The sequence below is a fragment of the Mchenga conophoros genome, linkage group LG7, assembly GCF_057382185.1.
Source record: "Mchenga conophoros isolate Kocher_MC1m ecotype Shallow Benthic linkage group LG7, M_conophoros_male_GT1.1, whole genome shotgun sequence".
Taxonomy (NCBI): Eukaryota; Metazoa; Chordata; class Actinopteri; order Cichliformes; family Cichlidae; genus Mchenga; species Mchenga conophoros.
Genome location: NC_140532.1, coordinates 7014237 through 7042218, shown reverse-complemented (window position 1 = coordinate 7042218; position 27982 = coordinate 7014237). Strand labels below are relative to the sequence as shown.

General features: G+C 37.3%; 1 protein-coding gene and 1 long non-coding RNA gene across 2 annotated transcripts in view; one reads left to right on the top strand and one right to left on the bottom strand.

Annotated features, from left to right (window-relative positions):
- lrrc4ca (leucine rich repeat containing 4C, genome duplicate a) overlaps positions 1-16695 on the bottom strand; it is a 149219-nt gene extending 132524 nt beyond the window's left edge. Inside the window, exon 1 of the mRNA XM_085281770.1 lies at positions 16024-16695. The gene's annotated coding sequence lies outside the window, so the exon portion shown is untranslated. The remainder of the gene's footprint in view (positions 1-16023) is intronic.
- Positions 16696-24781: 8086 nt separating this feature from the next.
- On the top strand, positions 24782-27558 carry LOC146569452 (uncharacterized). Its single transcript, XR_014893311.1, has 3 exons — positions 24782-24930; positions 25381-25473; positions 25763-27558. It is a non-coding gene; the product is annotated as an uncharacterized LOC146569452 (long non-coding RNA).
- The last annotated feature ends 424 nt before the right edge of the window (positions 27559-27982 follow it).

Genomic DNA, 27982 nt, shown 5'->3' with positions numbered 1-27982 from the left:
ATATAAATATTATTATATGAAAAACAGATTATACTTATTCTGTAAAGTTTGGTTAGTTTGCAACCAAACCAAGCGGTACTTGAGATAAAATCTTTAGTTAACTAAAGATTTTATCTCAAGTACCGCACACATGCTGTATCTCAGAAATCAGATTTCAGAAATACTTTATTAATCCTGAAGGAAATTATAGGTTACAGCAGGCAGCACGCTAAGGGGGCTAATCTGTGCCCCCTTACTCCTTTGATTGTACGGGATTAGCACAAATATCAAAACATTAACACATTAAAGAATCCCTTCTGTATTAACATTGACAAGGACAATTCTGTGTTTTTGCCTGGGATTACCTGTCTTTTTAGTGCCTAGTAGTTTGGTATTAAAAGCACTTATTCAAACATAAACAGGAAATGATAATATGAAGTCAGTAACAAACGGACAGATGGACAGAGGTACCACAACACCTCTTACAACAAGTATCTGCAGGTACGTTGTTCAGTTATCAATGAAAACCCTTAATACTAGCATTACTGTCCCATGACTGATTAAATTGTGCCTGTTCTGATCTTCTTTAAATTTGTCTGCCATTACTATTACTTAATCTGTTTAGAAATAGAAAAAAAATAACTAAAATAAACTGTAATCTTTGATATTAATTTCAATGCTTGGTACTACAGCGAGTCTTGTTTCCCGCTGAAAAGATCCAGGACGGTCATCAGTGGGAAAATGACAAATCTAGGCATTGTTAATCAATATAAAAGACAGAGGAGCTCTGAGGCAAAGAATACTGGAAGTAGCACAGTTTGGGGGCAAATTATCCCCTATGCCACCCCTGGGCACAGCTAAACCTGTTTCTCCATAACAGAAAGGTAGACTCCTAACCTTACCCACACAGCCTTAATCTTCCAAATGCTGCTTGGGCATTTGAATTTCTACACATCAATCTCAGGGCCCCGTCCTGCCTTGATTAATGGCCCCCATCTATCATGGCACCATGTGGCGTGCAGGCCTTGCCCCGCCAGACAGCTTTGCTTTAGAATAATGGGTGCACTCCATCCCGGTCCCCGCCATGCAATGATTGTGCATCTTTGTGATCTATCTGTCAAGCCCCTCTGTCAAAAGGGACAAGAGGGGACAGTGCAGGGGTAAGCAATCAGGATGAGGGAGGCATTGCAGCATGCCATTTATGTACAGTATGTAACAGAATGCCTTTTATTGTGGCTAGCTGGGCTGACTGATAAACAGAAATATTTTCTCATAGACAACACTGTCTCTCTCATTCTGTCACACATGGGAGCATGAAGCCTTGGAGACATTCTGTCTGCCATCAATAATGTTGGCAGGGAAAGCAAAAGCAATGATGGTGACTGCAGGTTCTATTCATGTATGGTTGCTTTCTTGCTTCCCTAATATTCCTAACAAAATTAAATATTTGCTCAATTGTATATGTGCCAAAACAAGCTGCAATATGAGAATGGAGGGCGGCTTAATGTTTTCTTTCCAACCAAGGAGAAACACACTGCATGGACATCATCACAGAAATTTGAAAATACTTATTTTTATCAATATTCTGAAAATAATTAGCTGCAATTAACTCTATCTCTTACAAAGAAGATGAATGCCACGTTATCCAGCCTTTTATGTGGACACACCAGTATTGTGTGAGTCAAGAGCTATTCATGCTTTTAAACAAGCCATTCATCATTGTCATCTGAATATTCTTAATTCTTCATGGTGCTTTTGTATGTCTTGTTACTGGCAGGCAGGCGAACAAAAACTCTCAGTCCTTATGGAGAGCACACAAATCAGGCAGGAACGTGTGTTCGTAATTAAGAACTCATTCACAACAACAACTCTCATCATATTATATGGTAAAGGGACGGTCTTGACCACATTTACACATTGAGTCTCAACAGTGAATCTTGGTTATTTGATGTTCTTTGGCATGTTTTTGAAATACCACAGTCTTATGTGTGAACATTGTGGTATTGCCTGTTGCTTACATTTTGACTGGCTGCCATGTTGTCCACAAGCATGAGCTGTTAAAATGCCTTCCACTTCTCTCATTACATTGCAGCCTCATCACTTTGGTCCTCACAGAAGATTATATGACAAATCAGGAAGGATGGCTAAAAAAGAATAGTTACTAATTAGGACAGTCTTAGTTAAAGTAGAATTACATTTAAATTTCAATCTCCTGTTCACTTCTAATGAAAACCTATTTTCCAAACCATTCCAATTTGTTCTGATTTTGTTAGCTGTGAGAGTAAATAACAATTTTCCAAAACAAAATAGAATAGGCATTGAAGATTAAAAATATACTGGTTTGTTTAACTAATTTAACTAATTTGCCATTACCTATCTAAATGCACAGCAATTCAAAATACAAAAGAGAATGTGTTTAAGAATTAAAGAAAAGAAGCTGCATTAAATGACAATTCATGTGCGCTGTTTTACAAGTGACAGGGACAAAACTGTTTTACTAAGTGCTCTCAGAGTGATGCAAAATCTTCATGAGCCTTTAGTTTTGTTTCACCTTCTGAATTTCTTTAGCTTTCTACAAGAGCAGAAACAGCATCGTGATACGGCTTTAAGCGCAATAACTGTATGCATGAAAAAGCGATTTTCATTCCTATGAAGCCGTGTGCTGTATAATGAAAAATATGTTGCAGCCATTCCTCATTTTTAAATTACTTTCCTTGGAAGAAAGTTGAAAATATAGTATAAAAGGTGTACAGTGTGTAGAATTCTAACAAACTGAATCTCGATATTTGGTATTTCTCCTTCTATTGTTCAACACCGCCTGAACTCACTTAGACAACCTTTTCTGAAATTTGTCTAAGTCTTTGGGAATAGTTCTTCAGGCTTCCTAAAGGACATTTAAAACTTCTTCTCTGGTTGTTGGTTACATTTTGTTCTCTTCTCTGGCAAGACAACTCCACACTGTCTTGCCATGACTGACAGGGTTCTATTTAGTGTTTTGGTGTTGGCTCTTTCTGCAGTATTGTATCCTGTCCTGCTCCACAATACGTTTTAGCACTGTGGTGTTTTGTGTAGATTATCTGTGTAGTCAGTTTAATTAAAAACCTTCAGATAAAGAATTTCATAGTCCTTTAGCCAGAGCGCACTCTGTTGAAATCACCTGCTTATTCACAGTATTCATTCATTTGTCTTTACATATATGTGAGCTTAGCTTAGCTTGTAGCCGAGTCATGGTTTTTTCACTTGTCCCTCCTGCAGTTTCCTGATTCGTGTCAGATGTTTAGCTACTCTTAAGCCTCTTTTAGTATACTTGTAAGAAATATAGCCTGTTTTGTAGGAGGCTAGGCTTACTGAACTAGAAATCTATCTCCACATCCTGGAAAATCCTTTGCTGGCCAGGCCCCTGTAGTCAGCGTGGGCGAAGGTAGTTTAGCCACCATTAACTCTCCCCAGCAGATTGGCCCGGAAAGCAGGTAGGGAGCTTGATGGTGAAAAGTTGGTGTAGCCCTAAATAGAAGCCCGCGGTACACCTCCAACCCATTTACGTGTCAAATAGTTTTTTGCTACTCGACGACACACCCACCTAGAAGCAAGCTCTGGTTATTAGCAACTCTTTTTTGAGATGTGAAGCTAGAGACACCATAGTGAATTATCTTACGGGGGCCAGTGTGCAACACTGAAGGAACCCTGAAATTGCAGGCTAAAGATAAACAAATTCCTCCACTGCCAGAGATTTCTACAAGCTAAAAGGGAGTTTTTCCTTCCCACTGTCACCAAGTGCTTGTCAAAGGAGGATCATTTGTTGGGTATTACTTTGTAATACTTATAGGGTCTTTACCTTACAATATAAAGCACACTGAGGCGACTGTTGTTATGATTCGACACTATATGAATACAATTTAATTGAAGTATGGTATTACTGCATTGTGTGTATTTGGGATAATTGTAATGCTGAAAAAATGAAGACATTACCACATAGCATTGCATGGTAGATCTTTTCTGTAAATTTTCTGTGTTCATAATTCCATCAGTTTTAGATGGAATTATGAAGATCCCCAACATCACTTGCTTAAATGCAGCCCCACAACTTCCTCCATGTACACTGATGACAATTTCAAATTTTAATTCATTATTCTATAGTATTTTCTTCTTATTATAGTATATTATATAGTACTTGTTCCCATTGATTTTCAGTCCAGTTCTTGTGCAATTTGACATACCTTAGCCTATTTTTCCAGTTTGTCTTTCTTAAGATAAGATAAGATAACCTTTATTAGTCCCACACGTGGGAAATTTGTTTTGTCACAGCAGGAAGTGGACAGTGCAAAAGTTATGACGCAAAAATTAGAATACAATAAGAATAAATACAGTACACAGCTGTACAGAATAGAATAAAATAATATACTATATACAGTAGAATAAAATAGAATAAAAATATACAATAAGATAAAAATAGAATACGAATGCTATATACAACTGAGTAAAAATACAACGATGCCAGAAAAGATTATTGCACTTAGTGTTATTGCACATGTGTGGATGTGTTAAGAATGGCTTCTTGACAGCCAGCCTTCCACTGAGACCATTTCTTATGAGGCTTCAGTGAACAGTAACTGGATTAGCTGAAGGGCTAGATGCATCTCTCAGGTCCTGTGTCAACCCTTTACTGGATTCTTCTTCCTATTTCTTAAAGACATGGCTTTAGGTTACTGTTTATCTGCTGTTAGTTTTGTTCATTTTTCTCAAACTGCACACCACAATGACATGTGTCAACTTTTCAGGTAAAAGCTGCAGTATTTACTGATACAATTTTAAATTATTTTTTACGGAGTTTTCTGTCATCTATAGACACAACACTGGTTCATCCCTTGAGTGAGGTGCCATTTTTATTCTTACATAATTCATAGGTCAGTGTTACGTGGTTCCAAAAATGATCAGGTAGAGTGACTGGGCGAAAAGTGATTGAAAAAGCAACTACTATTCAAAGAAAATGCTAGAGAACTATTCCCAAAGACCACCAAAAACTTAGAAGAAATTCTGTATCCTTGGAAGTAAAATATAAAGATATGTGGGAAGGCTTAGAAACACATATACCTGTCTTAACATTACTGTGTCCCAAAGTGAAAAAAATAATCATCTTGCAATCTCTAGTGTGAAATGAAGAGTGATCCTTTTGTTAGAGTGAATAAAATAGCTGCTAATTAAATTTGATATGCATGAAATTTGGAATAGTTTGCAACAGTGTTGGGCATACCTCTGTCGTGTTCTCTGAACTACTTTATAGGCAGTGTGGCTTTTTTAAAAAACTATTTATGGGGTAGTGACAAGCTTAATGAGCACGGATTTTAGCTTGCCAATGTTGAATACAAAATGTATGTTATTCTTTTGCCAGTGTGGTCCTTTTTTGTTGTATTTCAAAATTCATTAGACTCAGAGCCATGTGTGCTTTATGAGATCTCGGTGGCATTAAATGATGAATTCCACAGTACATATGTCATGCACAAAATAATAAACAGACAGACACAAGGCAGACTGAATGAGCAAGAACACGCAGAATGTATTGCAAGTTTTCAGAGTTACTGATCACCGCTCATTATCATACTGTATAAAACTGCTTTATCAATCTATCTATAGATAGACTCCTTCATGCTTCTCCAGTGTTTCCTAGGGATCTTTGTTTTTCTGCACTCCCTTTGTAAAATATTATTACTTCAGTAGTTGTTACTTCAAAATATTTACTATTAGCTGCCGATAGCGAGTAGTGAAGAAATGTTCCTTTAGTAAGAGAAGCAATAAAACACTGTGAAAACACCTACACATATTATTGGCAAATTATAAAGACATCATCAAAAGTAACCATACTTATTTTGCAGAAACAATGTTTCTAACCAGTCTTATATGGAATCATAGCAGATGTTTAAGCTTGAGCTTATTTATACTTTACAGTCTGTTTAACCTCCTAGGACCTGGCGTCCACATATGTGGACATCACAATTTGGGTTATTTAGACCAAAATACTCAATTTTGCTATACAAGGGCTTGATATCCACTTACAAGGACATTATACTGCTACTGTTCTATCAAAATTTTAAACAAATATCCTTATATGTGGCTCTCATTTTTCTTAGAAACAAATCTGGTAAAAAAAAGAAATACAAATCTGGTAATTCTTTGTTTTTATATTCATCGTGTCCAAATATGCCCAAATATCAAAGAGAAATTAAAAATGCATGCCATGGAAGAGTTCAGGTCATAGGAGGTTAATGTACAATAATTTTTCATATTATATAATAATGTATACAAATCACTGAATAAATAGCTTTTAATAAACTCAGAAACCCTAGCCTACATCTTCATTTAGAAAAGTTTAAATTAAATATCTGTTTACAAATTAAAAATCAGAACCTAATTAAAAGGCTTGAGTACAATCTGACAGGGTTCACTGTCAATAATCTACAGGGGCATTCAAAATATTAATGAAAAATTAAGACAGTTTCTTTGCAAAAGAGCCGATTAAATTTTGTTTGTTCAACCAAATGATTTTCTCATATATGTCACTCTAAAAGTGCTGATGGAGTCTGCACCTATTCAACTTGCCTGTCTTATTTAACCAGACAGGGCAGGGGTTGATGTCTGCTCTCCATCATCAGGGGTTTCTTTGTTAATGTTTTTATTTCTTAATTTAACCTCTATTTATACAGGTTTTCCCACTGAAACTCAATGTCTCATTTACAAAGGATTGTTTCAGAAAAACATATTAAAAGTACAACAATAAAAGACACTAAACACTAAAATTGTCCAATATTTACACAGTCTCAAAAAAAATTATCAAAACAAAGAATGTGCCGAAGGAGTTAAAAAAGGAGCTTTTTCACACTACAGTGGTTAGTAAGAGGAAACGTATCTGTTACAATGAAGAAACACCAAAGCTTGTTTTCTTGCTAATGCTATCTCTACTAATGCTATGTATAATGGGAAACCCATCACATTCTTGTCAAAACCTAGATGTTTATCTACAATATGCATGCACAAACAACCAGAAAAAGGCTGCTGGGCTTTTAGCTTGACAAGCTCAAGACATTGTTAACAGGACACAGGCACAACCTCAAAACACTGGGCCAATATAGATTTCACTGGGATTGTAGTGAAGCAGCATTAATCGTGATTCCAGAGACAATATTCTACAAGATCACATTAATTTAAAGGATGACTTAAATGAGAAAAGCTTTCTTACAAAATGCTTTCACTTTCATCTTTTAAATTGACATCTATTTTTAGATTTTACTAAATAGCACCTTTTGCTTTGCTTGCATTGGTGGAATGTCACTGAATTAGTAAATAATTTATTAAATAATTAGAAAAAGTGTTAATAAAACATGACTGAACCTCTGTCATTGTTCTGTACCTTGATACACATTAGAACACTTGTGTCAGTCTGAAGGCCATTACACACCAAGCCTGTTGTAAAAAAGCACTAACATGGCAAGTTAAGTCTGCAAGAAAAGACAGAAAAGGAAGCAAGAATGGGACAGAGTGTTTCATCCACACATTACTCTATTTGGAATGTCAGAGGATTCTGTGAAAAATAGGTGCGGGTCATCATGTCATATGGTTCTATTTCAGCTGAAAGAAATAGACTTAGTATTACAGACAGGGAGAAAGCTTGCCAGCCAGACTTTGTGCAACCCTTCATCACTTGGCCTTGAAGGCTTTTCTGCAAGTAGAGGTACATACAGCATGATGTCAAAATCACTCTTGTACTGTCTGGAGTATCAAAGACAATGGTGCAGGGACAACAAGCAGTGGATGATATCCACAACACCTAAGGTGATTTACTCTTACGATTTCTAAATGTCAAGCTAAAGTTAAATCATGATTTACTGGAACGATGGAGGAGAGAAAAAGATGTTTGTGAATGTTATCTGGAATAAAACTTTGCATTAGTCCTATCAAATAGGTCAGGTCCTTCTGCCTTTTGATGTAAATTGGAGTGCGGTTGTTGTTAAGTGTTGTTGATGTTTGCTGCAGCATATTTTTAAAGGGTGTTTCTAGTATTTCCTACGGAGCCTCGCAGGGGACATGGGAGAAAAAAAATTAAGACAGACTTTTGTGAGATCTTGCAAAAGTTGAATTCCAACAATGGCTGCAGCTACTTAGTTGTAATATTACTCTTTCTGGGTCACAAAATACACTTTTAAGATATTTTGAGACGTGAATGTAGTTGTGTAAACGTCAGATATCTGCTCGCTTTACAAGACATCACATATTTGCAAAAGTGCTCCGACGTTTTCGGAGATGTATGAAACTTTTGCGAGGGCTCCGTAATTTCCTGCTGCTCTTAAGTTGATGATAAAAGATGGTGATTCTTTTATGTTCATTTTTTTAGAGTGGACATGTAACACTACATCTATAAAGGCAAATTTACCATAGAGCCATGCTCTCAAAAACGGACATAGATTAACACTGTCTGTGAAACTGGATTAAGAAATAAGCACTTAAAGTTTATAGAACATGTTTAGCGCCATCTTGTGTCAATACAGAACATGGCAGCCTGAAATTATTTTATGTTAGCTAACTAGAACCAACAGCTCAGTGGAATATAAGTAGGCTAAAACTAAAAATCAGTTTAAGCTGTTACTTTTTTACTGGTCCTGTTAGCTATAATGTTGGGGTTACTACATTTTATAGATGATAAAGTGTGGATTAGAGCCTGTTTGAGTCACCAGACCAACAAGAGAAGATTTTCGTCCCCAGGCAGGGTGGACATTACCACGCAATCAGCTGACAAAGCATATGTTTGCAAAATACAATAAAATAGTCTCTTTTTCCTCAAGCACATCCAAACAGTTTACAACACAACAGGCTACTATATTCACATCACACGACAACCATAACTGTTTTTTACTGAAGCACGACCAAAAAGTTTAGTTTTACTTGATCAAATCTTCCCTGTGAACACAAAAAGGTTGAACAACAGCAAAAATTCATCACTGTAAAAAAAAATCAGAAACATATACATTTCTGTTCTTACCACATGTTATTTTTAACTAAGCCACATTTATTTGTATACTCATGTGTTTCATATTTTAGTTAATACAGTCTTTGTTAGATTTTTAACTTTAACAGAGTTTTAACTTTGCATAATCCAATACTGCTGTCATTTCTCAAATATCTTTAGAGAATATGGTGAGTTTGAAAACATCAACGGTTATCAGTAGACACTGCAACATGTATTAGTTTCCTCCATGGGACAAAGAAAAATTATGTCTAATATCCAAAATGTGCACTGTCAAATAAAGGTTTACTCCCATCAATTTGAAAACCTTCTTTAAAATAGAGATGCAGTACTGTGATGGAAAAGTTAATTTGGCAATCTTGTTTTGGCAGTCTTGTGATAAAGAGCAAGAGTAAAGAGCAAGAAACAGTGAGCCCGTCATATGTCATCAACAGTATTTTTTATCTGTACACTAATTATTACCAAGGAAAACGTGTTTTGTGTCATTTTATTTTGCTGCAAAAATTTAGAGTGCAAAACAGGTTTTAACCTAATTGTTCTCTCATTGACTGCTCAAAAGAATGTTTTTTTCAGTCCTAGCTGTGAAACTTTAAGGCTTGTGAAAGTTATCACTCCCTCTCTCAAAAACAGTTGACCTGGAAAACACTGCCAACCAAACTTATTTGAACAACATCAACAAAGGTGACCCCTGAACAGCAGGGCACACACTGCACTGGCAATGCTTCAAACAGTATTTAACAGAAAATCAGATGATCCTGCTTTATTCTCATTGAGTTCGTCCATCAAAAAGTAATTTAAAGACATAGTTCAGGCTAATGTTGCAATTAGTGTGTTCTGCATTTCATTTCCTCTAAAATTAGGTTCTGTAAGAGCAAAAGCAGTATGAATGTTGGTGGCTCTGTGGGCCAACTCAAGACATTTTCACCATGATTTGAATTGCTGATGATAAAGACCTTTATTAGGCTTTGGCCACAAGCTAAAAAGCAGCTATTAACCTTCATAATCAAATTCATATTAATGGTGTAGTTGTGTTTTAACATAGCTTACATCTAAAGTGTTTATTGGAAATTATTAGTCTCGCCCACACTTGGAAAACTAACCCTTTAGTTTATGCATGCGTCCTTGCACCAATGTTTAATTTCACAGTTTACTGTTAATGGCTTTTTTGTAATTGGTAATGTTGACAGTGAGTGCCTCCTCTACTCACAACCCACAACAACAAACCTCTAATAGCGCATTCTCTGTATGTATGGGGAAAAAATGGATGAGAATGGTGAAGCACCCTATTCCTCTATCGGTCACTATTTATAGCCCAAACAATTAAGCTGAGAAGACCTTCATTAGCCTGCTGCTATTCAGCAGGACCCTGAGTCGCCTTGCCAGCCAGCTAAACAGGTGTTCCTTAATAATCACTGCTGAATTGCCAGCAACACTGGTTTGCGGTTTTCCCTCCATATGTTTCAAGCTGTTAGCAGTCCTCTACTGAGAAATGAATGACTTTCTAAGCCTCATTACAATATCTTACAGTACACATGGCTATTGGCTGGCAGTCTGACCCTAAAATAAGACAAACTGGCAATATCTGTGACTTTCTGCAACAGTACCAATATAACACATTTGAGAGTAGCTACGTAACAGTATTATTATGTCAGCAGTATTTTGATCAAAATAAAACTGTCCTTTTTGGAACTCCTGAATCTTAAAAATTAGCCCTTTTTTTGCCTTTTCTTTATAAGATCAACGCTAACGCAGGTGTAATGCTTTGCTGTAATGCTGAGGGATACCTTCTTTACAATTTAACATTCACTATAACCTATATAATTAAAACCAAACATATATGGCCACTTCTAATGCTGCAAGTGACAGAAGGCAGAAAGGCAGCTGTGCCAAGAGCTGTAGATGACAGGCTGCCAGAGATTTTATAAATACTGCTGCGGTGTGACACCACTTTATCCAATTAGGTTCTGGTTCATTAATTATCTGATCAAGCAGTGCTAGAATATAATCAGCATTTGTATAATAGGAGGATGAGTTTGGTTTGGTAATTTTTCAAGCTGCAAGTATGAGCCAGGTCTTGAAAAACAATTAAAAATGACCAATTAGACAACAACAACAATAGCATAACATAACAACAGCATAATGAAACAGTAATATAATATTAATGATAATAGTGATGTTTATTATTAAATCTCAGAAGTCCACAAATAAGCAAAGACTTATGCAGTTTTATGCTGAATTAATTGGAAAAATATACTCCCAGTTTAATTCAGTGATGGAAAGGACACATGAATATGTAGGTCTGTAATTCTGTTCGTTGCACCTACCGGAATATAAACTATTTCTGTCCTAGTTGAATATTATGGACTCGGTGCCTTGTCCATTAAGAATCTGTCAGTTGCTTTTAATGGCTTTGAGAAGATTTAATGTAATTGGACACTCTGAAAGCCTACCCAAACTCAATAATATATTCCCCCCTCTACCAATGTATTCATCTTGTTTCATTTCTTTTCCAAATTGTGCCTTGCTGTGGCAGTATTTTACTTAACTTGGGCTACCAAAATTAGATGTCTATATTCCCTTGTCACGCATTCCTGTGCATTATATGTATATAAGACAGTGAACAATACTCAATTTGTATTTATGTAAGCCACCTTTGTGAAGTTCTACCTGAAAATCACTATGCACATTTGTACTTTTCTGTTAAGCCCAACAACCCCTCTGGTCTTAGTGAATACAGCAAATGCTTGGTTTCGTCTTTGAACAACATCTGAATTTTGAATCTCAAATCTCTAACCTGATTTGGACTTTCCTTAAAACGTATCCATATCAGAGGCGCTGAGACCGTATCACTGCAGCCGACTTCTCATATCGTCAGATCAAGGGGTCTTAATTGTTCCATGCTTTTACTTTAAAACCAGAGGCCATCACATCTTTGAAGTTGCAGCAACCAGACTTGGTAACAACATTCTTAAGCCTGTGTGTATGTTGGAATAAATATCAGACTGTATAGTTGATTACGTGTCTGTTTGTTGGAACATGTATGCTTATCTTTACTGTATGATTTTGTTCACACTCTGAAGCATTTCTAACTTTGTGTTTTGATACAAATACAGGTATTATCATTATTATATCTCCTAGAATGGTAGGGTGATATTTCTATTAATTTAGTGACTATCTACCTGCAGCATTGTACCAGATTAAATAGAGCTGTCAGTCTGTAGTCTCACTGTAATTATGATAAAATACTAATGAGGGCAGAAGCAACCTGTTCAGACATGCCCACGCTTTCAAATGTCTACTGAAGATGTCAGCAGGTACAAAGGATTTTGGGGGAAGGGACATTTTTATCCATTAGCATAGGCGAGACCTGTCCTACCAATCTTTTGTTACTAATTTGGTCAGTTTACCAAAAGATTATGTATTTTCTCACTATTAATTTCATGCATAAATTTGAGGCATAATATTTTAAAAGCTGAAAAATGTATTGAAGAAGATTTATTTGAAGATCAAGTTGAGTTGATTATATTATCTGAACAGATGCATCCAAGGAAGGTACAAATCAAGGACATATTGTTTTTAAAAGGGAGTTAAAAGTGTCAATATTTGTTTGAATGAGTTATAGTACAGAATCGTTAATATTTCCTCTTCATTTTACGTGCTTTGTGTCATAATGTAATGTCTTTATAAAAAGTTTATAAATCATCAACCTGCAAAATAATTTTTAAGGTTTTATAAGGTAAAACATTTTTATTCTCATCTCAATTATTGGAGGTCACTGATTTAACACATACACAGTTAAAATACATAGTAATGTTGATCTGTCTATGAGGTGACACATAAGGTTGCAACAAGTATTTTAGAAAGTCAGTGACAGCTGGTCAAACCTTCCAGTTTAAACTGCCTAAACTTCTCTGCATCTGATCTCTAACTGCCAAGATCTACAATATGAACAAGGCATAGATCAGTGAGGTTGTGTTCCTCTTTCACTCATACTGCCACTCTGCTGTAAGAGACGTCAGTGAAGTGCATAGATAACCACTGATATACACACAAGTCTGGTTTAAAAGGAAAGTCACTGGATGAATTCATAGCTCATGAAGGATCTCCAGTGACCCCATTAAACGTCTTTCACGCACAGTTTATTCTCAGTTTGTCTCTAACAAAAAATTTTCACTTTAATGATACAACAAAAAGTCATATGGGTATTTGCATTAATTTGCTTTGTGATAACATTTGATCATCAGTTCAAAAAAGTGTCTTTTTTTGGGACTAATTATTGACTAATTATTCATCACATACTGATGTGATGTTGCGTGTGTTCTTAATTCAGTGTTTACTGGCAAATAATAATGCTTTGGTGAGAATATGACAGTGAAAAAATGCACAGGTGAGAGTCTAAAATTCTAATTATGAACTGACTTAAAACTTGATAGGCCTTTGGACATAAAAATGCCTCTTGACTTGAAAAAAAGCCGAATATAATGATGCTAAAGATTAAACAAAACAAAAGGCATAATTGGCATTAAAGTATTTTTAAATAGGGGTTTACATGACACACAAACTGAATTTATTGTAGCATGTTATATTAGAGAGTGTGATGAAATAGTGCCAATGGAAATAAAGCAGTTTGTAACCATTCTGTTAATATTTCATAAATCTACTTTATTCCAAAAAACACCACATATTATATCAGGTAATCGTGACGAGATAAAGCTAAACAGAGAATAACAAAACCAGCAACTTCAGCAAATACATGCAAAATATGTGGTTTGTAGTCATCAGTGTTGCAACACATCAGCACACATTAATAGATTTATGTAGGTAAAAGCCAGCTGCAGATCACTCTTGAGGTCCACCAGTGTGCTTCTGTTTCTCACTTGTTTTTGATGCTGTTCCTATTGTTTTCCTTGTTCAATAATATATGGCACATATGCTTGCTACTGAGACTAATGTTTTTGGTATGGGATTTGTGCTGGATTAAGCTTCAAAAGAATGGCTGATAGTCTGTTGTTCGGAGCTGGCATGCTCCGTTCCCCACAGGGCTGCTGGTTTAGAGCAGTTTGGATTTGTAAGAAGAAAATAGAACCAATATTATGCAATCTTGTTTTCTTTTTTTTTCCAGCCATAATATGTAGAGTATATGCAGTCGGATGAATACTGGCTGATGGGTAAAGAGTAAAAAGTAAGAATAACAACCCATGCTTGACAATAGCAATATTGAGCTATGCTGCCACAATGATTCATGTATTCAGCTCAGGCCGAAAGTATTGTTTAACAAGACCTAACCTATATCCTTTTATATTGAATTGTGAGTAAATAAATCAAATTCTGTTCACTTTTTTAAGTGATCCTGTTTTGATGAAAGGACTGTATCAATTGAACTATGTTTGCTCTGATTTTGATGACACATATAATTTCATTAATCATGGGTGAATGCTTTTCTAATATCTTAATCAGCGGCAATTACCAGCCTTTCATCATCACCTTACTGCTTCGAGAATCACAAGTGGCATCAAGGGTTGTGCACATTGGCTCATCATCACATGCTCTCTCAAGGGTACGCCACTTGTCCGGCATCTCAGAGGCCCTGATTGCATACAAACAAGTGATTCCGTAATCTAAATGTGTGTGCAAAGCTCCTCTTATCTCAACATGCCTATGGGTAACAGAGTAGCGTGATTGCAGTAAATAGAAACCGCCCACCACCAATACTCAAATCCTGTAGGACACAGGCCGCCGGTGTATGGTGAACTTGATTCTCAGACTGCTTAGTACTTCACAATTACAAGAATGTGTTATTATAGTTGATATAGTAAGAGGTTAGAGAAGACTGAACAAGCGGCAGGGATCCGTAGTTGACATCAAGTTCCTTGAAAATGAACCACATGGCTTCTTTATGAACCTGATAAGATGCAAAGGGAGGCTTGTTTTTTTTTTTGTTTGTTTCATCCCGAGACGGTGTCAAGGCAAAGCAGTAATTTATGCTGTAAACAGAGCTGCAAATCTCTTACAGAGAAGCCTGTGGATTCACACAGGAAAGTGACAATTTATCTTTTACAACAGACAACGATGCAGATTTTGCTGCATTTAGTGATTATGTTTTAAGTGGTGAATAGCCTTAGTTACGCTTAGATCTGTTTTTTCATGAACTGTGATATGTGCTTACAGTATTGTTATAGCATAAACAACCTTGACAGTTCAGCATTACAATTCAGAAAGCAACAAACAACTAAGAAATACAAGGAAATATGATCACTTCATCCCACTAGAAGAACTTCAGTCCACCTTGACATTGAATTTACAAGTCTCTAAAATTCTACCGGCGAGATGGACAACTAGTCTTCTAAAACAATATTCCATAAGTTGGTGTTTAGATAACCGCCTAATGTGTCATAGGAATGTTTCATCATGTTTCCCTAGAGTACTACTCGACCGATAGCTTAACTTAAGACAGCTACTAGATTGTCTCAATGGTTTATGTTTTTCCTTTAATTTGTCATCTATATGTATAGCATAAACAGCTAAATGGATGTTTCCACTGTGCATCTGGACAGAACAATTCAGCATAAGCTTTAAGATCCAAAGTAATAAGTTATGCTGATATCCAAACATACTAAATCATGTCACTGTTGACAGCCTGGATGATTACTCTCACAGCAGGGAACTGTAGCCTAGCAACAAAATTACAAGAAGATGATTTAGAAGAAGTCTGACCACCCAACGGTTAGCCAGTCAGTGTTGTTAGCATAATGCATGAAACTCTGCAGGCAGGCTACAAACATGACAAAAAACCTAGATTTTCTTTTTTAATACAATTATAATAATAATTAAAATATTCCAGAATTACAGAGAACATCTAAATTATATTAAATATTACAAACCTTACCCAGTAAATATCAAAATGATTACATTTCACTGAACATATTACACAGTTATGCAGTGTCATGTCAGAAACAAAGAGTAAGACTCAACAGATGTCTGTCAACAGCCAGAAAAGGTTTACATGAACATTAGAAACTTGTATTACTTACCAGTGTGTTTTAGATCAAAGTCCTGGGCACCCCGCAATGCACAAAATTGAGCAACACTGGAACTGTGAAGCCAATAGTGGAGCTGTTTGTTGTCTTTTGTGTGACCAAACTTTGACAAAAAATGAAAAATAAAATATAGGTATAGAAAAAATAAGTGAAAAAAGAAAGGCTAAGGCCTATTTGGAGCAGAACCTGTTATATATTTAATGACTGATATCCCTTGACTTTTTTCCATTGGACGAGACACAGTGATATGATAAACTCAAGACAGATCGCAGAGGATTGGTCAGGAGATTTATATATCTTCAGTCTTCTGCTGGTACTAATGTCTGACCAGTAAATAGGCAGGCACTAATTCTCATTTAAGCCATGCTTTCTGTTGGTATGAATATTCCTTGAAATCAAACCAAAGGCAAGAAGTAAATGGACTGAAGAGTGTCAGAAGGAAAAGAGAACTCATATGCTGCAAGGCAAAGCTCGAGAAGCCAATATAGTAATCCAGAAATCATACTGGTGGTGGCATTAGAGAGGTGTTGTGCTCCCAGTGTGTAATCCCTGTGTCTCCGCCTCTTTGTGTCCACCTTGTCTCCAGCTGTGATAGAGGCACTGAGTGATAGAGCAGTTCTGAGTGCTGCTGCCGCCGCTGCTGCTCCTGCGTCCTTCCTTCTACACCAGCAGTCTCTGCTCAAATAAATGCCTGGTCTGTCACAGTTCTTTGCTGCAATGCATTAGATTCATGCACTCCCTCCCTCTTTCTGCCCTCTTCCCTCCTCGCTCACTCTTGTTCGTTCACTTGCCTCAGTCACACGTGAGGAGACACAGTGAGAGTCTGGAATACAAATAAGATGTCTTTCTTAAAGACGTGATTGTGCTTCTTCAATTTGATGACTTTTTTTAAAGTCACAGTGAATGAGTGTGGTGAATAAAGTAGAAGTGATCTTGAGATGGCAAGATTCAGATTTTCAGTGGACTGGGCTGTTACCGAGCGTTGTTTTTATCCTGGTCCACGTTTTGTTTTTGTTGGGTTTTTTGCTTGGTCTTGCATAAATCTTGCAGGTTACCGATCATAAACTGGTATCATCCATTTCAGTTAAAAATAAATGTTAGTTGAAACTGCATTATTTGCACTGCTAGAAAAGACCTTTACAAATGTGTTACAATAAGCTGAACAAAGCCGCAAGAGCATGAAATCAGCCAAATCTAGCCATTCATTTTTATAAGATTCTTACTGTGACTTATGAAACAGAAAGAATAGATACGTTTAAAAGTAATCACATTATTTTGATGTGTTTATGAACCTGATAATAAGTTTATTGTATAACTCATTCCTAGAGCATTAGACACTGCTGTTTTGTCAAAGCTCCTTGTAGTCGTAGTTATATCTTACATCAGTGATGTAACACATGGGGTTATGGTACCGCCTTATTGGTGCAGAACTTATTGAATATACTTTCTACTCATTAAAATTTGCCTGAGATCTGATTCTATTAAATGGCATCATCTTTAGATTTCTGATTTGTTTCGAGAAATTTCTTGTTGTGAAAGAGGGTAAAAATATCCTCAGTGGCAGTTCCAGGGTTTTTGGAATCTAGGCAGTTCTGGTGTTAAATACTCTGGTCTTTTCTCATTTTCCCAGGGAAGGGGAGTAAATCTCACAATGTAAACTGAATTAATAAATAGCTCAGCTAATAACAGTCTAAAACAGGGATGTGCCATGAACAGCCCAGTGTGAAATGGGCCAGAGTAAAGCCAAAGTACAATAAAATAATAGGAAAATAAGAATTTAAAACCTCCAAACCTCCACATCAACGGTGTCAAGGTCGAAAGGGTCAGCAGCTTCAAGTTCCTTGGAGTCAACATCACTGAGGACTTCTCCTGGACCCTTCACACAGACACTGCTATCAGGAAAGCTCGCCAGCGGCTTTACTTCCTGAGGAGGCTGAGGAAGTTTAGCATGAATGCCAACATCACTTCAAATTTTTACAGGTGTGCAAATGAGAGCTTGCTGACGAGCTGCATCACAGTTTGGTACGGAAGCTGCTCTGCCAGCAGCCGAAATCACTACAGAGGGTGGTGAAGGCAGCAGAGCACATCACTGGCACGGGGCTTCCTGCCATTCAGGACATTTATCTCCAGCGATGCCTCCGTAAAGCACACAGCATCATCAAGGACCACAGCCACCCAGCACATCAGCTGTTCTCCTTGTTACTATCTGGCAGACGTTACAGGAGCCTGTCTGCTCGGACTACAAGACTCAAAAACAGTTTTTATCACCAAGCCATACGACACCTCAACCACAACACTTAAACACACACAACACAGCACACAGAAGCTACCCTGCAGCTTCACAAGTACTCTGTTGAATCTGCACTGGTCACTCCACTTTATTGTCATTGATATTTGTATTTAAAAGTGCAATACTGTAATTTTCTGCTGCTCATTCCTGTGCAATATCCCATCTGCCCTCCCGTCATATTTCTTTTCAAGATTTTCTTATTTAATCACTAGTGTACATATATTCATATATTTAGTCATCTTTTCTCTTTTACCATGTCTCTCTAATATTTTGCGCCTTACTATTTTTCTATTTTCTTTATTATTTTCTTTTCTTTTATTATATTTTCTCCTACTGTATCATGCTGCTGAGTGACTGCTGCTCGTCAAACACATTTCTTGCATATGACTTGCATATGACAAATAAAACTGAAAACTGAAACAAATAAATTTCCAGCTGATGAAAAGCCTAAGAAAAATGAGTGCAATTTTAACTTTGAATATATACTGGTTGAAACTGATTGACATACTACAGATTGATAGAGCTTAAGAAATTTAAAATCATGTTTTAAAAATGTAAAACCTTTTCTCATTTCCATTATAAATGAGAGATGCTATAAACATGCCTGTGTGCATGTTTAAAAACAACTAAGGTGATTTCCTGATGTAATCACAGCATAGTCCAGCCTACTTCCCCAGTTTCCCACACGTAACAGCCACAGAACCATTAACTGACACATATAATTTAACTGATGTGTCATGTTACACATTTGGGACTTTTGTGTGTATGATTCTTCCTTATAATGTCTGTGCCTTTAAAAACACATTAAATAAGATATTCTAGTTTTCCGTGACACAAAGTAGCTGATTGTCCATCATCATTACTAAAACAAGCAGCTTCAGAAACCAGAGTCAAATCCCAAAGCACGTTAACCACGTGTGCTTTGGAGCAGCAGTAGGAGAATTAAAGGGAGCATTTTCCTTTGGACAGCCAAGCTAAACAAAACACAAGTTAATCATTCAATTAAAGTCACTGTTCATTGACGCAGGTGGGAGGAAGACAGCTGTGTACAGCCGCCACCCTCATGCTGCACCATCATTAAGCTCTTGTTTTAAGCACAGCTCTGCAAACGCTAGCCTCCAACCTCATCACTCTATTTTTGGATCGCTTCGATTGTCCCATGCTGACCAGTGTTCAATTTTGTGTTAAACTAAACTACTAAACCTTCACGATGATAATCTGTTTAAGAGCTGAGGAGTTAAAAACAGAAAATAATAGTCTTAAACAGGGGTGATTTTAGCCCATTTTTGGGGTTGCTGAATGAATCAAAGCACCCCCAAAGATTTCTTACTTTTTTTCACAATATTTGCTGTTTGTGGGATACACTACTAAAATATAAAAAGCATACAGTACTTAATTAAGATGGAACATTTTAACAACAAAAGTATAGATAACCCCTCCCCCCTCCCAAAGTGGTTCGTTCCAGCTCGCCTCTCCCCTGCTGCCAGAGCGATGGTGGCTGAGACACAGTGGAGAAGAGGTGTAAGTGCCGGGCTTAAAACAGGACATGTTAGCTGCATTTAACCTTCAGTTACTCTTTATATAGATAGATAGGAGTCAGGCCATGTTTCTTTTTAGATGAAAAACATTACACCAGGTAACCTGCTATACTGAAAAAGTGTTTCCGACTGCTACCCTTCAATCCGTCCTGCTCTGTAGTAACATCAGCGACATTTGAACGTCCTGTTGCTCCCATTTAAATGCATATAGCCTATTTAAAATCTAAAACTTAACATTGTCCGTAGCCTGCTGTTGTTATCACCGTCCTGTTTGAAATGTAATGAGAGAAACTGGTTATTTTGTCCTATGTGTATGTGCCGATATTGAACCCAAGGTACTAACTAGCTAACTGGCTGGATGCCCATTAACCTTATAACTCCTGTTGTGTGCGTGTGTGTGTACGGAGAGACAGCCAGATTCATAATGGATATGAGGAAGTTTTTTCAAAAAAAGGAGCCACATTCAGGTAAAAGTGTAAGATCAAATGATCCATCAATAAAGGATAATGTTGGATCAGTGTTTCAATATATATATCCTTTATTAGATGTACATGTGGTTTGGTTATTTGCCTTTGGGTTGAAAGTACACTGAGAGAGGACTTTTTTTATTAGTGATCGTAATAGTATTTTTTAATCTAATTGAATACAATCTATTTGTGTATGATTGTCGGTCCAAAGAAAGAAAGAGGAAAGAGGGGAACATGAGGAGAAAGTACAAGGTCAGGAAGAACCAGGTAAGAAAACAGACAGGGAGTACTAACAGACAAAACAGAAACTGTTAAACTGGCAAAGAAAAAAACCCCAATTAATTTTACTCATACAATCTGGAAGTTGAAACTCAAGAGTGAGGCTGGTGCCATTCCAGATATGTTAACATTGTACAATCTTCTGGATAATCAGATCTTTCCCAAACTGAAAACTATTATTCAGGTTGCCCTGACAAACCCAGTTAGCAGCTGTAGCTGTGAGAGGTCTTTTAGTGTCTTGAGTCAGCTCCATACCTGGCTGAGAAGGACCATGGGTCAAAGCAGACTCCAGCACCTGGCTGTGATGTCAGTTGAGAAAGAGATGCTTGAGAGACTTGACCACCAAAATGTGATAGACAGATTTGCCAACCTCAAGGTGAGGCGACATAGGATAAAAGAAAAGAAAAAATCTGCAAAGCCATAGTAGTATCTGCAGTAAAGATCTTTTCATACATTGTATACATTGTACCATAGGCCACGGTGTCTCAGTTTTCTAACATTTCAAGGACTCTTCTATTTTTGGAGTGTATTTTTTATGTATCTGTATTGTATTATATATACACTTTAAAAGTGAATCTCTGTCCAAAAATGCACTGAGTTTACTTTTTACTCATTGTGAGCATCATTCATTATTCTCCCCCCATAATTAAGGTTAGGATATGTATTTTTTTTTAAATTCCAATCCATTCTTCTTTGGCAGTAGTAGTCTTTAGCAGCGTTTAAATAACCTTTATCTGGTTTTGTTACAGACTTTTCAAAAAAGTGTTTTGCTTTTCTTTTACAAATGTGGGGATTAAATTGTGTTAAAATGTACAAAACAGTGATGTCATGTTTTGTGACGAGGACCCAGGCACAGAGAGACTTGATGAATTTAAGAATCTTATGATTTAATAAAGAAATTTGCAGACTTGCACAGAGATGGTAAAATTATGATGACTGCACAGCAAATCCAGCATGTCCAAATTAACACTGTCGGATTTGATTTCAACACTATTAAAGTGTCTATATGGGTCCACACCAGAGAGTGTTAATTTAACTCTTTTTGGAGAGTTGGTACGTTAACTCTGATTTAGTGTTAAACACCAAATCTGTCTGGAGTTGATAATTTAACACTTGGTGTTAAGAGTTTATATATTAACTCTCAAAGAGTATTTTAGTTTAACTACGTAAGAGTTATCTTCTAATTTATTCTAAAAAGCGGGAATTTTACTGTTCTGAACTTCTAGAAATTTATTTTGGAAATAAACATTTACTAAAAAGATGCAATGGTTTTTGAAAAACATTTATTCTGAATTGTGCACCACAATTTCAAAACATTTTCTGAAAGATGTAACAGTGTACATGTTCTCACTTTCATTAGAATTTTGTTTATCCGGGATGGGCGTGAGGTTCTGGGGGCGTTCCGTCTCTGGGCTGGGGGCCGGGCCGGGCCTCGGGGGCTTGGGTCCTGGTTGGTGTGTTGCCGGGGTTGTGGGCGGGTGGGTGCATGGGGGCCCGGCCCTGGAGCAGGGTGCGTCGAGCCGCCTGGGGGGCTCTTCAACTGGTGGGGGGGATGGTCACATCTTGCAGGAGCTTTCTTCTCTTCAGGAACTCTCTGCAGGAGGGGGAGATACAGGAGAGGTGGAGGAAGATCTCAGCCTGGGCGTTTACCGTCTTATGTAGTCTGGAAGATGTGTGGATGGTGGGGTGGGTGCAGTTTTCTCTGTGGTGGGGTTGGGTGGACTGTCCAGGGCTCTGTGGAGCCGGAGGGCGCTACTGCACTGGGCCCCGGTCTGATGGGCCTGGGCCCCCCTTCCCTGGCGGGTCGCGAAGGGTGGGAGTGCCTACTGGGGTCAGCGGGGGAGCTGGCCCCAGGGAGGGGTTACCTGCCCCTCCCTTCCTTCCCTCCCCATCTCCAGCTGCCTCCCTCTTCCCGCTCCTCCACAACCACCCACACATGCAGGGCCTTGGAGTGGGGGTATGTCACCAGGGTGCAGAGGAGGCTACCCCCCCCCTGTCCCCTTCTGGCTGCCTCTGCCTCAATTTTATCCCACAACTTAGACATTCACATTATTCACACTCTCATTACACATACATATAGGATCTTGGGGGTGGGCACAATCACGGAGTCCAAATTACCATCAGGGTGTATACCTCACCCCTGACGTCGTTGCCCACCTCTCAATTTTAAATACACTTAGTCATTGAGGGCTAGCAGGAGGGACTATGCGCTTACCTGCTGCTCCTTGGCAGGTAGCTCCATGCCCTCCTGGGTTTTAAATGCACCTTAGAACACATATGCATCAACACTACAATGAGCGGGTGGAGGGAGGTTTGGAGTCTTCTCCCACCCCCATTCTCTGCGGCCTGCTGGAGCGGGAGGGCTAGTAGGAGGAGTTGGCCGTCCGACTGCGGTCTGGGGTGTGGGGCCTCCCTGCTGCTGCGGAGTCGGGGTGGTCTGCCTCTCCCCACCGCAGGGAAAAGGGTAACACCACCTGGGTCTGGGTGCAATTCCCCCCTCCAGGGACAAGGGTACCTAGACCCGGTTTGTAGAGTACGCTTGGGGAGTGTGATTGTGTGTACAGCGTCTCTTTATGTCTGTCTCCACGTTGGTTGAGTGTGGAGTAAGTGCATATGAGAGCATGAGGGTGGGAATGGATGTTTGTGTCTGTGTGTGCCTGTATATCTGTGTCTATATGTCAGGTTGGGTATCAGACGCCACCTCTCTGCACTCAAAAAAATGAATGAGGTGGATTGTTCAGTGTATATTAATTATTTATTTTCATTTTACTTAAAATATATGTTTTTGTTAAGTTAACATATGTTTTTCTAATCAAGTCTACGTAATTGTGTCTATTATTCAACGTACATAATACTAATGTGTTACTTGATCGCATAACATTTAAGTTAAGTCAATTAGGATCGATATACCTTGTATATCCACAAGGTGGCAGTAATGCAAAAACAGTTGTAATGAAACCGCGCAGAACAAGAAGGTTTCACGGCTTGTGCCTGCTCATGCGCAAGACTTCAAATTTAACTGAAAAAGGCTGTTTTGGCGCCAAGCTGCTGTTTCTTTGAGAGGTAAGACCACTTTTTTCTTTGACTATGTAGTGTAGTATCTATATGTCCAGCATGGTTATATTTTGCGTTTGTCTTACAAGACATGTTATATCGTTTGCGTGCGCTTGTTTTACATTAGTTTTACTGGGTCCTGGACATGCTTATTTTGTGGACTGTGTAAGAAACATTTTTATTGTTTTATTAAGGGATTAGCTACAGGGGTTCATGGGGTTATTCTTTCAAGGGGTTATTTTTCCATTTGCTTTCTTGGGATTCCTTTTCTGTAATCCGAGAGTCGGAAATATCGAATAGGATAGCAAGGATAGCATAAAGTGACATTTAAAATCCAAAAAGTCAAGGGCGAAAGCCACTGTGACACCATTGTTCTGCTCTATCAGTAATCTGTATTATGTAAAAATGGTCTGTAAATACAGCATGTTTCCTAGCGGAGTTATACATATCAATGTAGTTATAAATTACAGTTTGTGAAAGTACACACTTAATTTTTTTAATAAAATTATTCAAGACATATGAGTGGACAGACAATGGAGGTCGACAGACCTGGTGATAATTGCTTCTATAGAAAGTTAGCACATGGCAGTGTCAATCTCTTGCTTTTCTTCTGAGTAGTATTTTATTTAGTTGTAATTCAAACAATAATTTGCTTCTTGAAATTAAGTAATGAATTTCTTGTTTTACTTTATAAATCTCAGATCCTGCCTTTACCTGCTCCCTCCTATACTGATGTGGTGTATGTGGTATTGCTGAGCTTGTATGTGGTATGTGAACTGTTATACTTTTAAAAACAAAACTGTTTTATAAGTTAAGTTTTCTTTTGTGACCCATCCCATGCCCCTGTTATTTCGTCTCCACATCTGAACCATGGTAAAGGTTGCAGTTCAAGGGCCTGAGGCATGAAATTCTTTTCAGATCAGCTGTGATCAATATTTTTTGGAACTTGATAAATAACAATAAAAGCTGTAATGGCTCTATTAGCATTTTGTGTAAATGTTTGTGTTAAAATTATAGCTTTAATGAGGTCTTACTACATTAGTTTTAGTTTGTATATGTGTACATATAGTATGTATATTTACAGTACAGTATGTTGTGTTTGTTGACATATTTTCAGTTGGAAGCAGAATATGTGAGGATTACTACTGCTGCACATGTTCCAAGGCTTTTTACACAACTTGACCAATACACTGACCAGCTCATAAAAGTCTTCAAGAAAAAAGGAGGCGTTGCAGGGAAGAAAATTAGACAAACTTTGGCCCCAGCCACACAGGTGCGTTATTCTGTTGGTAGCAAAATATTATGGCTAATAAGATCATTTTCAAATTTAAACAGCTAGTGTATGGTAGCTGCACAGTGCACTTACATTTATATTAAGCAAGACAAAGTTTGGTACTCAAAACGTTGGAAAATTTAAATTACCTAAACATATGTAAAATCTGATCCCTTGATTTAGGTTAAACCAGAAGTGAATGTTTTTATGTTATGTTTTGAATGCAAAAAAGATGATGTATTAGTTTGTCTTTACCTCCATTATGGACATATATAATGTGGTGGAAACCCTGCCCAACAGGTTAACTATTCATGTCCATGTGATGATTAGTTGGTCTTGTGTACGTCTATCTGTGCAGTGGATATGTCATTCATTTTGTGTATAATGTGAGTTTCTGTCATCCTAAAGTATATCTGTTTTCTCTTCCTGTATCTCTGCCACTCTCTACAGAAGGAAAGTATTGAAAAGGGGAGGGAGTGTGTCCTCAGGGCACTACCTTTTTACCTGAATGAAGACCCAAGCATCCTCTTCAAAGAATAATTGGTTGGTAATTTTAGTTTAGTTTTTTATCTGTATTAAACCAAATTTTGAATAACTAATGTTGTTGCATGTTGTTGTTGTTGTAATTTGCATGGAACCTGTTTAAATGTTTTGGGAAATCTTCTTGTATACCCAAACTATTTATATTTATCGTTGAATCTGTAGTCTGAAATAGTGGCACACTGGGGTGCATGTTCCTAATATTGTGTTTACGTCATTAAAGGGTAGCTTTGGCCCTTTTTCTTTCTTTTTTTAAAACTGGATGCCATTTTTCTATGTTTTTGTGTCTAAGCTACAGCTGTTCAGAGGGAGCTGGAACAAATTACCCTTGCTATCTTTACCATCGAAAGAGCTGATGCCAGCACTCCTCCAGCCGATGTGGGTATAACCATCTAGTGTGTCCTGCATGACCTGGAAGACCTGGCCTCTGCATGTGCACTCTTAATGGGTGGGATATATGCACTGAATCTCAGTTAACCTCAAGACTGAAAGCTTTCTTTGAAGTACTTCAGAAGCTCTTCCTTCATCTGTATGTCAGCATACTCTTGACCAAGGTACAGTTGCTCAAGAATACACTGAATGAATAAGCCAACCTTTAATTTGGATGATGAATGTTCTGTCAGATGGACAGAAGTTTTTCGGAGGCTGAATGAGAATAAAATGGTAATTTGTAAATGACAGATAACGGGAAAATTACATTTAAGAGAAATTTAGAACATTTTGAAAAGTTTGTAAACTACTACAATTTGAGAGATTTTACTGTTGTGGGGGGCTAGTAAGAGACAATCAAAAGTATTGAGATTTAAAGGATTTAATTGAGAGATGATACTGCACCAGAAATGTTGAAGGGTGGTGTGTATATTAGCGTTCAAGGCATATTGTTATGAGGTGGAAATATGTTCATATTCAGTTTGTGTTACATTGTGTGCATTGTAAAGGTAATTGCAATACATACTAAAAATAAGGGTAAGTTAGGAGGTTGATCTGATATCCTCGTGTTGGTGTTGTTCCCAGATCATCATACTAACTGTTGTTCCAGGATCAACATTGCAAGTGACCAATCAGAATGTTGTGACGTCATACTTTTGCGACTTCGGGAAAAACCGGCGTAAAACAAAAAACTGTACTTAAGCTGCGTGAAACCGCCTCTGTCCGCCGATCAACTGACCCTAACCCTAACCGTAACCCTTTAATAAACAGTAAGCAGAATTGATATTGTCCTTGCAACATTGGAATTTCATAAATGCACGAATGGCTTGGCGCGCAAAAGAATAACGTCACAACAATGTGACAACATTTTCATGATGGTCTGGGAACAACACCAACACGAGGATATCAGATCATCCAAGTTGGGAATGCAGGATGAATGTATATTTTGTGGACTTTTAAAGACGAACAATTGTTTCCATGTTAAAATGTTTACATCTGAAGTTTTTTGCCCAAACACTAGTAAAATAAATGTTGACAGTGGCAAGTGTTAAATGGTTACTGCTGTGCTGTTGCAAAAAAACTGAACGCTGACAAGCTGTTTTATTGTTAGACCATAATGTTGGCATGTTTTGTTAAAGTTTTATTTGGGATGGTGATGTAATTTTCTTTGATTGCTAATATCAGTGGACTATTTTTTATTATTATTATTATTATTATTATTATTATGATTGTTGTTGTTGTTGTTACATAAATTTTTTTTAAATTGTGGCTGTTGAGGTGGACACTTCACTTTGCATTGTTAAAGGAAAGCACTTCATTGGCATTGTGTTACTGGACTGACCCTAAGCAATCATTGCAAATAGCAACTTTGCTATCCATTTTAGACACTAAAAGAAAAAAACACTCACAGACCTTACTAGCATCACATGTGCATAACTCAAGTGTCATCTTATCAATGTGTTATGTGATCTTCAATGCGTTTTTTTCTCTCTCTTCTATTTCTGGTAGATACAGACATTTAATTTAAAGTCTTGATGTTGCATCTGTCTACATACTGTTAATTACTAACCCTAATGAGCTGTTGTGTTTTATTTTGGACTGGGTTTACACAAATGCTCACTGAATGTGTTGGCAATAAAATAAATTTTAAAAAATAAGTTGGATGTACTTAATTCATTGGTGTGGAACCTGTTGACAAAATAGATTTATGTAAAACTAATTAATAAAGCACAAGGTGGCTGAAAATATAATATTTGAATTAATCTAACTTAAATTTAACATTTTACTGCCACAAATAAGAAATGTGTTGAAGTAACTAATCTAAACTATCTAACCTGAAAATATATCATCTTTGTTCATACAACATAACTTGATTTAGTTAGTCTTAAATATGTCTTGCTAATCTTAAGTAGTTTTTTTAAATTAGATGAACTAAAGATTTTTGCTTTAAACTAACATAATTCAATTTCGTGGAACCTGTTGACAAAATAATTTTAATTAAAGTCAACGTTTCATTTTTTTGAGTGTGGGGACACCTCAGGCCCTCCAAGGTTTGGAGGCCTATCTCCACCCACCACCACTT